The following is a 17,917-nucleotide window of genomic DNA, read 5'->3' on the forward strand; positions in this document are numbered from 1 at the left end:
TATATGTTAGTTGACCATGTATGCATGGGTGTATTTCTCTATCCTTTATTCTATTCCATTGATCTATATGTCTATTTTTACACCAGTACCATACTTTTTTGATTACTGTAACTTTGTACTGTAGTGCTTAATGATAACATTAATGCAAAATATAACTAGCTTCATATACATTAATGAATCCATGTGAATGAAAACAATAATTTATTTTTACAAGTATTTTTTAACTTTTTTTATTGAGTTAAAATCATTTTACAATGTTGTGTCAAATTCCAGTGTAGAGCACAATTTTTCACTTACACATGAACATATATATATATCCCTTGTCACATTTTTTTCTCTGTGAAAACAATAATATATTTTAGAAGAAGACCATCAACAAAAGAATTGCCTGACAAGGAACTCATAAGAGAAAAAGTCTTTTGTTTGTATGTAATCTGGTTCTGAGGAAGTCCTTGGGGCCTTACTTTCCTCATCTTTAATGGGAGAATAGAAACACATCAGTGGTTTAAATGCTATCTAGCAAAGTCTTAGCTGATGACTTAGAAGCACCTTAGAGCCCCAAGAGAGGTGAAGTGAACAGTAGCACAAATAGGAGAGGGCTGGCTTCCTCTTCCATAACTTCACCCAGAGACATTCTGCTTCTTTTTTGGTTATGAGTTAGATTCAGTGTGAAATTTTGTTTTAAGGAGGCGTCTACTGCTAAATTCTAAGGTTTGGACACCACTGGATTTTTAACACCTAAAATACCTTGTGACTCAGGTATTCTTCAGTAATTTATTTACTGAGAGTCCTCAGTAAACAGTAAATTAGGCTAAATGAAGTAGAAAGAAATAAACACATAGGAGTGGATTTCTTCAAGGAACTTATAACCTTTTCATGACATTAAAAATAGAGGGTATTTACTTATATTTTCATTGAAGGATATAGAGAGAAGCGATCATCATTTATTGCCTGAAAGAAAAGCTGTATCGTGTTAGCAATCAGTCTTTTCCTAAGAAGAGAGGAAAAGCAAAGAGCTAATCTTACACAGAGTTTAAAGAAGCGGGACTCAAGAATTGGCTGACTTTGAGAAGTGGTGATGTTTAGGGATTGGTTGAACTTCAGCCGTGCAAGCGTGTTATTAAGTGGAGATCTTTCTGATTGGCTGACGTTTACAAGTCTAGGCGGTGGGAAAAGGCTGTTGCTGCTTGACTGGTTCTGTGAAGTATGCTGCTGAAGGAAGTTGTCATTGATCAAATATGATGGCCTTAAAACTGACTCAGATGGTTACTTACTGCTCTGGCCAAAAGCGATCAGTCTTTTCCTAGGAAGACAAGAACTTATTATTCTCAAGAGAAATAGAAAACATGTATTTCCCTCTCCATCCAGCAGTGTACCCAAGTCATGTTTCCTCACACTTTCTCTTTTTATTAAAACCCAAGACTAAAAAGCTAGTAGAATTCTAGGCAAAAGAGAAGTACATTTAATGTATGAATTGAGAAAAGGGGTTAGTATGGTGCTGGTCAGCAGATTATTTTTCTTTCTCAGATATGGGGGCTATGAATGGAGCAGTCCAAGGGAAAAAGAGGTCGTGCCCTTAACAATGATCACATTTTTCAAAAAATAATCAATTTGAAAACATGATATAGCTTTGGTGCTTGTCATAATATAAAGCTTTGGTTGTGAGAGTCAGAAATGTTCAAAGAAAGAAAAATAACATGGAAAGGATAATAAAACTGAGATTTTATTCTGGCTATTATAGCAGTTTTAACAATGGCCCAACTATGTTGGGGAAATAAATTAAGAATGACATTGCATCACCATAACCTCAAAATGGCTTTAGGGCGTAGATAAAAATGTAAACGTGCAAAGCATTCATTAGTAATTCATTAGGGAGTGGAGGTATCTTTAGAGAAATTAATGATACTGAATTTCATCATGTGGGTCTAGTTAACCAAATGTTACTGATGTCACACTTGATTCCTTCACAGAGGATTCCAGAGTCTTGATTTATTGACTAACATATTCCTATTACAATTTGTTTGTCTAGCAAAGTAGATAATTCCCTTCAAGACCAGTTCACAAGAAATAACTTTTAGGCTATGTTTGTTTTGTTTTGTTTTGTGTTAGTGTTTTTAAAACCACTCCTTGCTATTTGTATGATATAGGACTCTTTATTATTTTGGTAAATCAAAAGGTCTGTCAGAATGCACACGCACACACACACACACATACATATACACATACATACAAATATATATGTGTGTTTCTCTCTATATATGCACACATATATGTTTTCTATACATATATGTGAAGAAAAACTTGCTTAGAAAAGATAGGTTTTCTGGAGTTATGTATTTATTTTACAGGTTTTACCAGTTTGGGACACCTCAAATATTACACCAAACCTACTATATGTGTTCTTCTAGTTTTCTAATAAATTTTAACATTTTTTATTACATGATATTATGCACTGGTCAAATATAAACAAAAAGCCCCAAAAAGCAGCAGAAGGAAGGAAATAATAAAGATCAGAGGGGAATTAAATACAATAGAGATTAACAAGACCATAGAAAAAATCAACCAAACCAAAAGCTGTTTTTTTGAAAAAGTAAATAAAATCGACAAACCTTTGGCCGAACTCACAAAGAAGAAAAAAGAGAGAGCACAAATTAGCAAAATAAGAAAGGAAAATGGAGAAATTACAACAAACAAAATAGAAATACAGAATATCATACGAGAATATTATGAAAAACTCTATGGAACCAAACTGGATAACCTAGATGAGATGGACAAGTTTCTGGAAACATACTGTCCACCAAAACTGAATCAAGAAGAAACTGAACAGTTGAACAATCTGATCACTAGAAAGGAAATAGAAATAGCAATTAAAAACCTCCCTACAAAAAAAAGTCCAGGACCGGATGGCTTCACCGGGGAATTCTACCAAACATACAAAGAAGAACTCATACCAGTCCTTCTCAAACTCTTCCAGACGATTGAAAAGGAGGGAATACTCCCAAACTCATTCTATGAAGTCACCATCACCCTGATACCAAAACCAGGCAAAGACACTACAAAAAAGGAGAATTATAGGCCAATATCACTGATGAACGTAGACGCCAAAATCCTCACCAAAATTTTAGCAAATAGAATCCAACAACACATAAAAAAGATTATACATCATGACCAAGTGGGGTTCATCCCAGGGACACAAGGCTGGTTCAACATACACAAATCAATCAATGTAATACATCACATCAACAAGAGAATGGACAAAAACCACATGATCATCTCAATCGATGCAGAAAAAGCATTTGACAAAATTCAACATCTATTTATGATAAAAACTCTTGCCAAAGTAGGTATAGAGGGAACATATCTCAACATCATAAAAGCTATATATGACAAACCTACAGCCAGCATAGTTCTCAATGGTGAAAAACTCAAAAGCTTCCCACTAAAATCTGGGACAAGACAAGGATGCCCACTATCACCACTCCTATTCAACATAGTCCTGGAAGTCCTAGCCACAGCAGTCAGGCAAGAGAAATAAAAGGGATCCAAATTGGAAAAGAAGAGGTAAAAGTGTCATTAAATGCTGATGACATGTTACTATATATATAGAAAACCCTAAAAGGTCCACACAAAACTACTAGAGCTGATTGAAGAATTCAGCAAGGTAGCAGGTTACAAAATTAACGTTCAAAAATCAGTTGCATTCCTTTACACTAACGATGAATCAACAGAAAAAGAAAGTAAAGAAACAATCCCCTTTAAAATAGCACCCAAAGTAATAAAATATTTGGGAATAAATCTAACCAAGGAGGTGAAAGAATTATACACAGAAAACTATAAACCATTGATGAAGGAAATTAAAGAAGACTTTAAAAAATGGGAAGATATTCCATGCTCCTGGATTGGAAGAATCAATATTGTTAAAATGGTCACACTGCCCAAGGCAATCTACAGATTTAATGCAATCCCTATCCAATTACCCAGGACATATTTCACATAACTAGAACAAATCATAATAAAATTTATATGGAACCACCAAAGACCTAGAATTGCCAAAGCATTACTGAAGAGAAAGAAAGAGGCTGGGGAATAACTCTCCCAGACTTCAGACAATACTATAGAGCTATAGTCATCAAGACAGCATGGTATTGGTACCAAAACAGACATAGAGACCAATGGAACAGAATAGAGAGCCCAGAAATGAACCCACAAACTTTTGGTCAACTCATCTTCGACAAAGGAGGCAAGAATATACAATGGAATAAAGACAGTCTCTTCAGCAAATGGTGTTGGGAAAACTGGACAGCAGCATGTAAAACAATGAAGCTAGAACACACCCTTACACCATATACAAAAATCAACTCAAAATGGATTAAAGACTTAAACATAAGACAAGATACAATAAACCTCCTAGAGGAAAACATAGGCAAAACATTATCTGACATACATTTCAAAAATTTTCTCCTAGAAGAAATAAAAGCAAGAATAAACAAATGGGACCTAATGAAACTTACAAGCTTCTGCACAGCAAAGGAAACCAGAAATAAAACAAGAAGAAAACCTATGGAATGGGAGAAAACTTTTGCAAGTGAAACCGACAAAGGCTTGATCTCCAGAATATATAAGCAGCTCATACGACTCAATAAGAAAAAAATAAACAACCCAATCCAAAAATGGACAGAAGACCTAAACAAACAGTTCTCCAAGGAAGACATACAAATGATCAAAAAGCACATGAAAAAATGCTCAATATCACTAATTATCAGAGAAATGCAAATCAAAACTACAATGAGGTATCACCTCACACCAGTCAGAATGGCCGTCATTCAAAAATCCAAAAATGGCAAATGCTGGAGAGGCTGTGGAGAAAGGGGAACCCTCCTACACTGCTGGTGGGAATGCAGTTTAGTGTAGCCACTATGGAAAATAGTGTGGAGATTCCTCAAAAGACTAGGAATAGACTTACCATATGAACCAGGAATCCCACTCTTGGGCTTGTATCCAGAAGGAACCCTAGTTCAGGATGACACCTGCACCCCAGTGTTCATAGCAGCACTGTTTACAATAGCCAAAACATGGAAACAGCCTAAATGTCCATCAACAGATGAGTGGATAAAGAAGAGGTGGTATATTTATACAATGGAATACTACTCAGCCATAAAAACCGACAACATAATGCCATTTGCAGCAACATGGATGCTCCTGGAGAATGTCATTCTAAGTGAAGTAAGCCAGAAAGAGAAAGGAAAATACCATATGAGATTGCTCATATGTGGAATCTAAAAAACAAAACCAAAAACAAACAAACAAACAAAAACAAAGCATAAATACAGGACAGAAATAGACCCACAGACAGAGAATACAGACTTGTGGTTACCAGGGGGTGGAGGGTGGGAAGGGATAGACTGGGATTTCAAAATTGTAGAATAGATAAACAAGATTACACTGTTTAGCACAGGGAAATATACACAAAATGTTATGATAACTCACAGAGAAAAAAATGTGACAATGAGTGTGTATATGTCCATGAATGTCTGAAAAATTGTGCTGAATACTGGAATTTGACACAACATTGTAAAATGATTATAAATCAATAAAAAATGTAAAAAAAATAAAAAATGAAAAAATAATTATTTTATTGTCTCCATTGTAATTATAAAATACGATTAGACTTGTTTTCTTATTATAAAAGTATGATAAGTATAAGTCAATAAAGTGAGCAAATACATATTTATATTAAAGGGAACCACTGAAGCAAGGTGCTTAATCATATGAGCTCTGCAGTCAGGCTACTTGGCTTAAAATCTCAGCTTCACACTCATTTGCTGTAATGTATTGAACAAGTCACTTTATATTTCTAAATGTTTCCTCAATTATGCAATAAAGATGATGCATGTTAAATGGGAAGATTAATGTAAAACACTTTACAAACCACTTGAACATAGCAAACAATCGATAAATCATGTCTGGTTTAAAAAAAACTATAAAGATACAATTGAGTTTACTCAGTTTAATTAAACAAAAATTAAAATAATAATGAATTGTAGTTTTCCACCTATCTACTGGGCAGCAACCTAGAAGACTGAGAAGTGTGCTGGGAGGAAACCATCATACATTGTTGGTGAGAGTATAAGAGGGTGGGTGTAGCTCAAGTGGTTCAAGTGGTAGAGCACCTGCTTGGCATGCATGAAGTCCTGGGTTCAATCCCCAAAACCTCCTCCAAGGATAAATAAATAAACAAATCTAATTACCTACTCCCACCAAAAAAAAAAAGAAAGAAAAAAGTATAAATTGGTTGAATGCAGTATAATTCATTCTGCACAGACAGCAGAAAATAGTTTATTGAGAGTTTACTAGATATGTCACTAAATTGCTGAAAATGTTGAGATAGTTTAAAGGTTACTGAAAATCAGAACCATGAGCAGAACATGCCATGGATTCGGCCTCACAAGGACATCACTGCTCAGATTTCTGAGCACTGGATTCAGCTGCCTCCACATTAGGGACACTAGACACTTCATCTCTGTTCAAATCGTGACAGCACTGGCAACCAAACTGGATGGGGATAATGTTGTCCTGTAGCCTGGCTGTTGCTATGACTTCCATTTTTTCAGTATTCTCTGCCTTTTTGCTTTCCTCATTCCTACTTCAAAGCCCAGGATAGATCACAAAGCCTCATTCTAGTCTCATGGGAAGCTCAAAAGTGAACATTGACTTCCTTGAATGGGAGTTTCATTAAGTTGCACCAGACATTGACTATCATCCTCCTTACCTCGGCAGATTTGCTTATCTATAAGCAACAGAGAGCAGACAGGCCAAGAAGAAAGGAGAAGCCTAGGGCTTTAGTGGTATCAAAGGGCTAGAACACAACCTTGAAGTTCAGAGTTTCAGAGAAAAGCTAAAGCTTAGGGGTCCAGGTTCGGAAGAAGAGAAATGAGAACAACAAAGAAGGTAGTTCAATATTCTATACCACTTATCTCTCAAGGCATTTTCTTTTTCTTTTCTTTTCTTTTTTTTTTTCCTTTTTTTATTTGCAAGGACCAAGAGGCAGGAAGACAAACATAAACATGAAGCTAAGAGTCGTCAAGACTAAGCAGAATCTTTAGTTATCTTACAGTATTTGAGTTTTAAAAGATAGCATACAGGGCATGCCTAGATGGGTAACTAGTAAATATTCCAGGTTTGTTGTTGAGTTCCCTAAAAATCTATGTATTTCAAAAACAAAAAAGCAAAACATTCAGACCTATAAAGTCTGAATCCCAGACTCTAGTACACATATTACAATTGTCAGATGAAAATTAAGTCCTTTCCGGAGGAAGATAAAAGCTACATGTCTAATTTTTTTCTTATACAGTGACTACCATTACATCTAAAACTACCAGACACATCTAAATACAGTACTAAATTATTTAAAACCAACACAGAAAATTCAACATACCACCCACATATGGTTAAGACTTTGGAGTTAATAACATTAAGACAGCTGTAACTAATTATACCTAACAAGATGAAACTTTCATAGGAGAATTCAAGCAGAGGAAATAATAATTTGGATAATCGAAAAATAAGAAAATAAAGTAGAGTGATTACTAACTCAGTAAATGGTTTTAACAGCAGAGTGAATGAGCAAAATGAATCAGTAAATTACAATAAAGGCCGGTACAATCTGAAGGGAAAATGAATGGATTGAGAAAAAACATAAGAAATGTTTGAGACCCAAATGAAAGTGTCAGTTATCCTAATTGAAGTATTGGGAGAGAAGACAGAGTGGAGTGAGACAGGGCAAAGGGAAGAAAGTTATCCAGGATTCAAGAGTACCTACAAACCCCAAATAGGATGAATACCAAGAAAACCATGCCTAGGAAAATCATTTTAAATTACTAAAAAAACAGAGGATAACATCTGAAAAGCAGCCAGAGAAATAATATCTTTACCTTCAAATGGGCAATAATAAGTTTAACAGATGTATTTTCACAAGAAACACCTGAAGTTATTATATTCTTATGTTTTATTATATTTCATTTAGAATCAGCTTATTAAGTATGAATTACCATATTCTTTAAGGTTTATTTATTTAAGGCAATACCATATTTATTTAAAGTAACATTTCTTTTAGCAGTATCTTGGTCTTGAGGTGCAATCCATTTATCCCTCTTCAGAAATAAATATGTTTTTAGCCCAGCTGATGAAGCTACTACCTGCATCCAGCACTCAGCTGTCCTCCCTTATGATCACAAAGGTGATGACCCCATCCCTGATTGGTCCTCACCCAGTGATTGCTCAGCGCATGAGTGGAAATACCCTGCTTTCTCATCCCGTCTTAGAGCAGCTCTGCTGGGTCATCTCCTCTCAGTACTGCCTGCAGAGATGGCAGAGTCGTTCCACTGAAATTGCCTTGAAGCTTGACTTCTTCCTCTGACTGATTCGCCCTTCTTCCTCATCCACAGCCACTGACCACAGGAGACCTTCTTAACAAACTTCCTCCTCTCTGATTTCTGCTTCAGAGTCTACTTCTCAAAGAAACCATCCTGGGACAGGTAAGTTCCATGTTTTTTTTTCTTTCTTCTAACTGGGGCAAAACTTTATTCAGTTCATTTGAAATAAAGTTTGCATCATGTTTCCTCTCTCCAGCTATTTATGATATTTGTGTAGAAACTGGAATAACATTTCTATAGCAAGGTGATAATGTTAAGTCAAAAAGGAGTAAAAGAAAGTATTAAAGGAGCAAAGATAAAAGCTGCAAATTGGAATCTGCTCACCTGTCTCAGCCTGGTACAGGTGCACGTCATTTGGTGAAAGAGGAAAGGGAATTGATGTCAGAGTATCTGCATGAACGCTTTTAGGAGCTTTGATTATCACTGAGGAATACTGTATTTGAACTTTCGAAAGTTCAGAAATAACAGGAGTAAAACCAATGAATCACCAAGAAGTAGCAATTAATAAGGTCTATTGTGCAAAAAGATGGTTTGTGAACCAGGCGTGCTCGAAACAACATGCAGTGAGGCTCATAGATATATGATTATAAAGCAGCTTATAAGGAGGCATGACTGTTCTTTCACAGTGATTGGTTATAATATTAGGATTATCTTAAATGATACAAAATTGGTTAGTAGTTATATCACTTCTAGAAAACAGTTTTAAATTTTGCTTATGATTTCTAGATGCACAAACAGAAAGTGACCCAGGTCAAGTTAATCTTACAAAATTAGCTAAACTGGTTTTATCTGCTCAGGGAATTTTCAAAATTGGTCTCCATTTGTTTTTGATTTTAACATGTGACTGATGTCACAGGCATTGAGCAAGTTTAGAAACACCTAAGCATTTTAGAATGTATTTACCTTTAATAGTGATGTCATGGTTTTTTCTTCTTTAGTTAGTGTTTAAGAAATACAATGTTAAATATTTTTATTTTTTTCAATGAATTATGTATTAGTTGACTTTTAAATTTTTTTGAGATATAATTCACATACCATACAATTCACATATTTGAAGCTTGCAATTCAATTTTTTTTAGTATATTCATAGGTATGTGCAACTACCTACATACAGTCAATTAGAAAACATTTTCATTTCCTCAAAAAGAAATGCCATACCTTGTGACTAGCCTTTTATCCCTTCAATTTCTACACCCATCCCTAAACAATTACCTATTTTTCACTATCTGTGTATTTTTCTATTTTAATCATTTTATGTGAATGCAATTATATAATAGGTGGTATTTTTTGACTTAACTACTTGAACTTACCACATGTTCTCCAGATTCATCTTGAATGTATCAGTACTTCATTGCTTTTATGTCTGAATATTCTGTTGTATGGGCATGCCATAAGTTGTTGATGCATGCTGCAGTTGATGGGTCTATGAACTGTTTCCACCTTTTGGCAATATGAATAATACTATTATAAACATTCATGTACAAGTTTTTGTGTGGAGAAAAGTATACATTTCTGTTGGGTATATACATAGGAGTAAAATTACCGGGTCATATGGAAACTCCACTTTTAATCATAAATGAAACTACTAGAGCATTTTTCAAAGTGGCTGGAATATTGTACATTCCCACCAGCAGCAAATCAATATTCCAGTTTCCCTGTTTTCTCACCAACACTTATTGTTATTTTCCTGTAAGACTCTAACCATCCTAATGGGTGGAAAGTAGTATCTCATTGTGTTCTGGGTTTGTACTTCCATGATGACTGAGGATGTCAAACATCTTTTCATGTGCTTACTGGCCATTTGTATGTCTTCATGGAAGAAATGCCTACTCATATCCTTTGCTCTTCTTTCAATTGGGTTGTTTGTGTTTTTATTATTGATTCATAAAAGTTCTTTATATATTCTAAATACAAATACATTATCAGATATATGACTTGCAAATATTTTTCCTATTCTGTGTTTACTTTTCACTTTCTTGATTGTATCTTTGAAGCAGTTAGTTTTTAATATTGATCCAATTTTTTGTTGTTACTGTCCATGTTTTTGTGTCATTTCTAAGAATCCTTTGCCAAATCTAAGGTAAAAGAGATTTGCCATTATGTTTTCTTTTAAGAGTTTTATAGCTTTAGCTTCTACATATAAGTCTGTGGTCAATTTTGACTTAATTTTTACCCTAGGTGTAAGATAAGGGACCAATTTGATTTTTTGCAAGGGGCTATTTATCTGTCCCAACATCATTTGTTGAAAAGAATCTTCTTTTCTCTTTGGATGGTCTTGGCATGTTGTAGAAAATTATTTGGCCATATGTTTGTTAGTGTTTTGGATTTTCAGTTCTATTCCATTGATTTTTATCTGTGTTTCCATGACAGCACACTTTTTTGATTACCATTGCTTTGTAGTAAGCTTTGAAATGAGGAAGTGTGAAGTCATACACTGTGTTTTATTTTTCAAGATTGTTTTGGATATTCTGGGTCCCGTATAATTTGACATGAATTTTAGAATCAGCTTGTCCACTTCTATAATAAAGTCAGCTGACGTTGGAATGGGGAACGTGTTAAACCTGTAGGTAAGTTTGTGAAGTATTGTCATTTTAACAAGGTTAAGTGTTTCAATCATGAACGTGGATTGGTTTCCCTGTTATTTATATGTGGCTTAATTTCTGTATATACTTGGAGTTTTTCAAATTATAAAAGTGTTTACTTCCTTTGTTAAATGTATACCTAGTTTTTTTTTTCATGTTACTGTGAAAGGGATGTTTTTCTTAATTTCGTTTTAAGAATATTCACTGCAAGTGTGTAGAAAGATTATACAAATGTATAGAAAAATTATGTGAGATGATTATTTTTGCCTAATTAAATATTTTGTATGAGGCAGACAGACAAAGTCATCAATATTTTGAGAAAAAGAATGAAACCAGAGTGGACAAAATAACACTAAAGCTGGACGAGATACTGGTTAAAAATATATTTACAGAGAAATAATGAATTTTATGATTAGAAGATGCTTTGTGAAATGCATTAAATATATTTTCTACTTATTTCTTTACTCATTCACTCAAAGTATTTAAATATTGACTAGATGGCATAATTGTGATGGTCACTGGGAATATAGTTGTGAGCCAGTTTCCTGCCCTCATGTCCATACGTGTTTAATTTTCTTTATCATTTACTAGATTATAAACTGCGTGAGGTCAGTGATTGTCTTGTTTACTCTTGCATAATAAGCACAACTAAGAATGAATGCTAATGCATAGCAGCAGCATGTAGCCATGATAAGGAGCTTTGTGGAAGAATTTACCTTGAATCTGAAAACTTAAGAATAAATGTGATAGGCAAAATAATGGGTCCCTAAAGATTTCTCACCCTAATCCTGGGACTGTATGTTCATGTTACCTTACATGGAATAGGGAGTTTTCAGATATGATTAAGCAATTTGAAATTGGAAGATTATCCTGGATTATTTGGGTGGGCCTAGCTCATTACAAAGGCTCTAAGAAGTAAAAGAGGGAAGCAGGTGATTCAGTGTCGGAATGAAATGATGTGAAAAAGGCTGGAGCAGCCGTTTCTGCTCTGAAGATAGTGTGACAAGCTCAGGACTGCAAGCGGGCCCTGGAAGCTCCAAGGAGGCAGGGGAACGGATTTTGTCCCACAGCCTTCAACAGCGGTGTAGCCCTGCCGACAGCATGAGTGTAACCCTGTTAGACCCTTTTCAGACTTCTGCCATGCAGAGTCGTAAATCAAAAAGTTTGTATCATTTAAACCACTAGGTTATAGACAATTATTGTTTTGCAGTAGAAATAGAAAAGCAATACAATAAATAAGACACATGAAGGTCTTGTACTGGTAGGGAATTTGTCGTACGTCAAAGCATACAGAGAAAGAACATGCCATATTCCAGTTTTAAAAGTAGTGAAAGACAGTTGGAGTATGTAATTTAAGTCAGGACAAGAAGTAAATTGAAAGCAGAAACCAGATTACAAAGAATATTGCAAATCTTGTAAGGGAGTAAACATTTATTAACAACAAGGAGAGCTTTTGAAAACATTTAAAACAGGAGATAACTTGATCTGATTTTTGTTTGAGGAAGGTCATTCTGAATCCATTGTGGCTTCATAGTAGGCAGACTTAACATTGAGCTGTTTTAATTCAGTCCACAAATGTTAATGACCAAAACTAGGATAGTTGCTCTTGTCATAAAGAGAATGAGAAAGAGTAATGCGATAAGTGGGAGTTAAAATTAGCTAAATGGTGAAAATGATGGACAGAGAAGTCAATGTTGATATCATGATTTCCTCCTTGGGTAAATGGGTGGGTGGTAGAATTGTTGAATGGTGTATCAACACTGAATGAGCAGGGTTAGGAGAAGAGAAGGTCAGTGATGGAAATATCAATTAATAGGTTATTCCCAGTTGAGAGATGAGTTGGCTTTATGGTTCTGAATAACAGATGAAGATTCAGGGTTGAATATATATAAGGTAATTCAAGCGGTGAAGAAAATGTTTGTATAGTTTGCCAAAAAGACAGCAATAAAGAGTTGGATCTAGGACATTACCCAGGGAATGCTAACATTTAAGAGTTTTTTTTTTAAACATGAAACTTTAATCTGATTGTGTTACTTTTGCTCTGCTGCATTGGAGGCTGTGGAGTTGGAGAAAATGGGATATAAGCCATGCTTCCATATTAATAGGTCAAGTTGTTTACATACTTTGAAACTATTTCCCTATTTTCCGTTGGGTATAATAGTTTCAAATTTGAAGCTTGTGTAAGGAAAAAATAGGATATAGTATTGTAATGCCTAGCAAACTGACTGAATTATAAAATTGATGAGAGATATAGTGACCATTTTGTTATGGTCACTAAACAGTGGCTGTTATTTGATCACTTATTAATAATTTCTAATATGATTTAATGTATTTCATTGATACATTAAATACAATTTTCTTGTTCTTAGATAATGAAATGGCAAAATCTTATGTAAAAAATTTGACTCAGTGGTTCCATAACACCTAATCTACAAACTATGGGAAAAATATTCCATAAAAATAGAAACATGAGCAATAAATAACTCAACATCTACCCATGGTTAGAATACATTAATATTTTATATTGGTTTTGGCTCAGGACATGTTCAAATGAATGCAATACTTGAGATTGAACAAAGCATTTTGATACTTGTTATTAAAAAACACTGTAAGGAATTGATGCAGAAACTAAAGAAAGCAAGCCTAACACGGCAGGATTCTTCCTCTGCTCTTTGTGTTGGTGTGTGCTTGTTAAACGTGTAATTATTACACCTTCTCTAAAGGGTATCAGAGGTTACAAAGTGTAAATATATTAGCATTTCTTCTCCCCAAATATCAAATTTTCAAAACTGTCGTATAACCATTTACCAGTGATTGCAGTCCAAGAGTGTGGTAACTCCCTGTTGCCTGAGTTACTGTTAAAATTTTTGTTAGACTGGAGTTCATAATTGAACTACTATGTATCTTTGTTTGTTTTCAGTTAAATTGTAAGACCTTTGACTGTATCAGTTATGCTTTATAATTGTGTTATCTTTTAGAGTAGTAAGAACAATGCTAGGTACATGACCAATAGGTTTTGATTGATGAAGAAGTAAGCATAATCTCAGTTATTTTATTTGACCACTTATATAGATATATTGACCTATTTTTTCCTTTTCTCATTTAATATATTCAGTTTTGCAATAGTTGTATGAAGCAGAGATTATAACAGCAGTTAAAATAACCAGGAGTGTTTCACAAGGAAAGTAGCAAAAAAAAAATGTAAAAAATAGCATTTGAATAATTGCATTAATAACCAAGTAAATTAAAGTCTATAAGAACTGATGAGTTGTATGGAACTAAAATTTATAGTGAGTATACACATGCACCCACACATATACACACACTCACACACCTCCACACATGCTCTTAAACCCTCACACACACTTAAACACACATACATGTACCTTTTTTCAATCCGGTTTGGCATCCAAGTGGAGACAAAGAACTGAAACTTTGATCAGCATTTATACATATATATATATATGTATAATATACAATTTTTCTTTTATTTGTTGCTATACAAGTTGGCAATTAAAATTTGTTCCCACAGACTCTTTCAAACTATAGAGTATCTTCAGATCTAGAATTGTTAGGTAAGAAATAATTTTTATGAGGCCCAGAAAAAAATTCCTTGCAGTAAATTCAGGAATATAAATAGTGCTTTCTATGACTGTAAATTTTTTATTAAAAATGCATACTGTATTAGCTCAGGCTGCTATAACAAAATACTGTAGACCAACTGTAAAATATGTCCAAAAGAAGGAAATACCGACACCTGGATGCAAAAACAGTCTACAAATATGCAAAGTAAATGAGCAATTCATAAAATAAATTGGCAGATTTATATGTTGGGTAATAAAATACCAATACTTCTTGAGAACCAAAATACTTGTCAGGAAAATTAAAAAGTAATCCTTAGTTTTTTCCCCCTGATGTGTAGAAATTAACAGTTTAGCATACTTTTACCCCAGTGTGTCTCTATTAGTTGTCAATTTTTCACGAACATTAAAAAAAAAAAAAAGGAATTTCCAAGAGCTATTATAACTTCCGCTTAAAGATTAAAGATGCCGTTTTCTGTAAGGCTGGATGTTGTCTGTAACTTCGTCATCTCGTATTAAATCGAAGACATTTTAGTTCTTGTTTTCGTGTTTGCAATTTGGTGTGTCAGGTATTAGAGCATACTATTAAATCGTAGTTTTCCCATCCACACTATTCTTGTCTCTTCTTCTCTTTTGCTGTCATTTATTACCTTGCATCTTGGATTTATATGTATTTGTATTTTTCTCAAGATGAAGTTTTCCTTAGCAGGTGTGAAGTATTATTTTTGTCATGTCGCCAGTGTATTATAAAAATTGCCCAGTTAATGAGGATTAACAGCACATACAGAGAATGTGTTCTAGAAAATCAATGTCAAGGATCACTTTTCATTTATTATCTGATTGTAAAACAGTATAATGGTATTACACATCCTGTCAGGATTATGGTAAGCAATTCAAATAGCTGAGTACAACTTTAAAGCCTGTTCTTTACTCCTTATTATGATGTTAAAAAGTAAAAATTGGCTGCTATGAAAAGTGTCCAGTGTTCAAGCTTAAAGGTGAACTAGCATATTGCCACGTGTATGGTATTCTTATGCCAGAAGTACCTGAAAATATGTGCATTTCCAATACTGTCATCTTTTAAAACCCCATACTTGGATAGATTTAAATTAACCACACTCTTGAACTGGGGCGCTGAATGAAAGGTGTGCCTCTGAATGAAAATACTTAGGTTTAAAACTAATTTTAACCTGGGCCAATTTTGGGCAGTTTTCTGACTGCCTTCTCTCAGACTTGAGAGAAAAACTAGGGCAATGGAATCCCCTGGTGGTGAAGCTTTCTCACGTTAGTTTTTACATTTTGTGGGACATAGTTGTCTGTAAACCTTTCTTATCCTTCAGTCTGTTCACACTAATAGCGTTTTTAAACTATATCTTTTAAAGACCACTCACATTTGTGGTTTTTAAAATTCTGCGCTCTTTGCAAGAAGTGCCAGTATTTCAGGGTATAGGATTAAAGAGCGATGTTTTGTTGAAGGGTCTTTGAAAAGTGTTTGTCATCATAAAATTATATTAAACAATTTGAATCAAACTTCATAACCAAAATCTGAATTATACCATAGATGGAGTTTTGGTTTTTGGGTTGGAGTGTTTGATATATGCTATAGAATTTCAGAGAAAATTACTTTATATGCTTACTGTAAATATCCGCAGGTGTTCACCTGCATACTTCAGTGGCTTTCTCTGAGTATTATTAGGATCTGTAATAAAATTTAATTTTAACTTGTACTTAAAAAAGTGTCCTATACTAGCGATTAGAATAACACTCGCAAATCAGAGCACGGCATTAATCTCAGAAAGTTAACATTAAACAAAATGTGTGAAACAGTGCAGGAACCTGTCAAGTTTACAGACAGGCAAGCTAAAGCTTATACTCTGGGATGACACTTGCCTTCAACTCATGGTTGTTTGAGTGACCACTGACCTCAGGATTGAAAAAGCGGTTTCATCTGGTCAGTCACAAATATCAGCTAACACATGGGCCATATGTGTGCTAGTTTTTTTAACTTTTTTTTCATTTATAATAATTTTACAATGTTGTATCAAATTCCAGTGTACAGCACAATTTTTCAGTTATACATGAACATATATCTATTTATTGTCATATTTTTCCTTTGTGAGCTACCATAAGAATTTGTATATATTTCCCTGTGCTATACAGTGTAATCTTGTTTATCTATTCTATATTTTGAAATCCCTGTCTATACCTTCCTACCCCTCTCCCCCTTTGTCAACCACTAGTTTGTATTCTATGTCTATGAGTCTGTTTCTGTTTTGTATTTATGTTTTGTTTGTTTGTTTTATTTAGATTCTACGAATGAGTGATCTCATATGGTATTTTCTTTCTCTTTCTGGCTTACTTCACTTAGAATGACATTCTCCGGGAGCATCCATGTTGCTGCAAATGGCATTATGTTGTCAGTTTTTATGGCTGAATAGTATTCCATTGTATAAATATACCACTTCTTCTTTATCCACTCATCTGTTGATGGACATTTAGGCTGTTTCCATGTTTTGGCTATTGTAAATATGATGCTATGAACATTGGGGTGCAGGTGTCATTTTGAAGTAAGGTTCCTTCTGGATATTTGCCCAGGAGTGGGATTCCTGGGTCATAGGGTAAGTCTATCCCTAGTCTTTTGAGGAATCTCCACACTGTTTTCCAGAGTGGCTCCACCAAACTGCATTCCCACCAGCAGTGTAGGAGGGTTCCCCTTTATCCACAGCCTCTCCAGCATTTGTCATTTGTGGATTTTTGAATGATGGCCATTCTGACTGGTGTGAGGTGATACCTCATTGTAGTTGTGAGGGTTTTTTGATAATAAAAGTATTTTATTTATTTATTTTTCACATTTTTATTGATATTTAGTCATTTTACAATGTTGTATCAAATTCCATTGTAGAGCACAATTTTTCAGTTATACACCTCATTGTAGTTTTGATTTGTATTTCTCTGATATTAGTGATATTGATCTTGTTTTCATGTGCCTATTGACCCCACAGACCCTAGGTACAGACCCGTTATTCTAAACTACCAAGACCCTCCCAGGCACTCTTTATCCCTGTTGATTTCTAGGGCTGGGTATAGTCAGTCTTGACTCTGGAAATGACACTTGTGTGGATCTTTGTCTCTGGCTCTGGGATTTAAGACCTTTTCATTGCTGATATGGGTGGAAATTGACAACTGAGAGTTGCTGTTGGAGGTCAAGCAGGTAGTTAACTAGGTGGCAGTGGTACTGGAATTGGTGTCAGAGATAGATTCTGCCTCTGGGAGTCTATACTCAACACAATGAATAAAATATATATTCCACTGTAATTACTGG

The 17,917-nt window shown here is 34.5% G+C and overlaps 1 long non-coding RNA gene across 1 annotated transcript in view; it reads left to right on the forward strand.

The window, feature by feature from the left end:
- LOC116279944 (uncharacterized) overlaps window positions 1-17,917 on the forward strand; it is a 541,851-nt gene that overhangs the window by 102,426 nt on the left and 421,508 nt on the right. The window contains exon 2 of the long non-coding RNA XR_012071882.1: window positions 8,445-8,534. This is a non-coding gene — a long non-coding RNA (uncharacterized lncRNA). The remainder of the gene's footprint in view (window positions 1-8,444; window positions 8,535-17,917) is intronic.

The sequence above is a fragment of the Vicugna pacos genome, chromosome 4 (assembly GCF_048564905.1).
Source record: "Vicugna pacos chromosome 4, VicPac4, whole genome shotgun sequence".
Lineage (NCBI taxonomy): Eukaryota > Metazoa > Chordata > Mammalia > Artiodactyla > Camelidae > Vicugna > Vicugna pacos.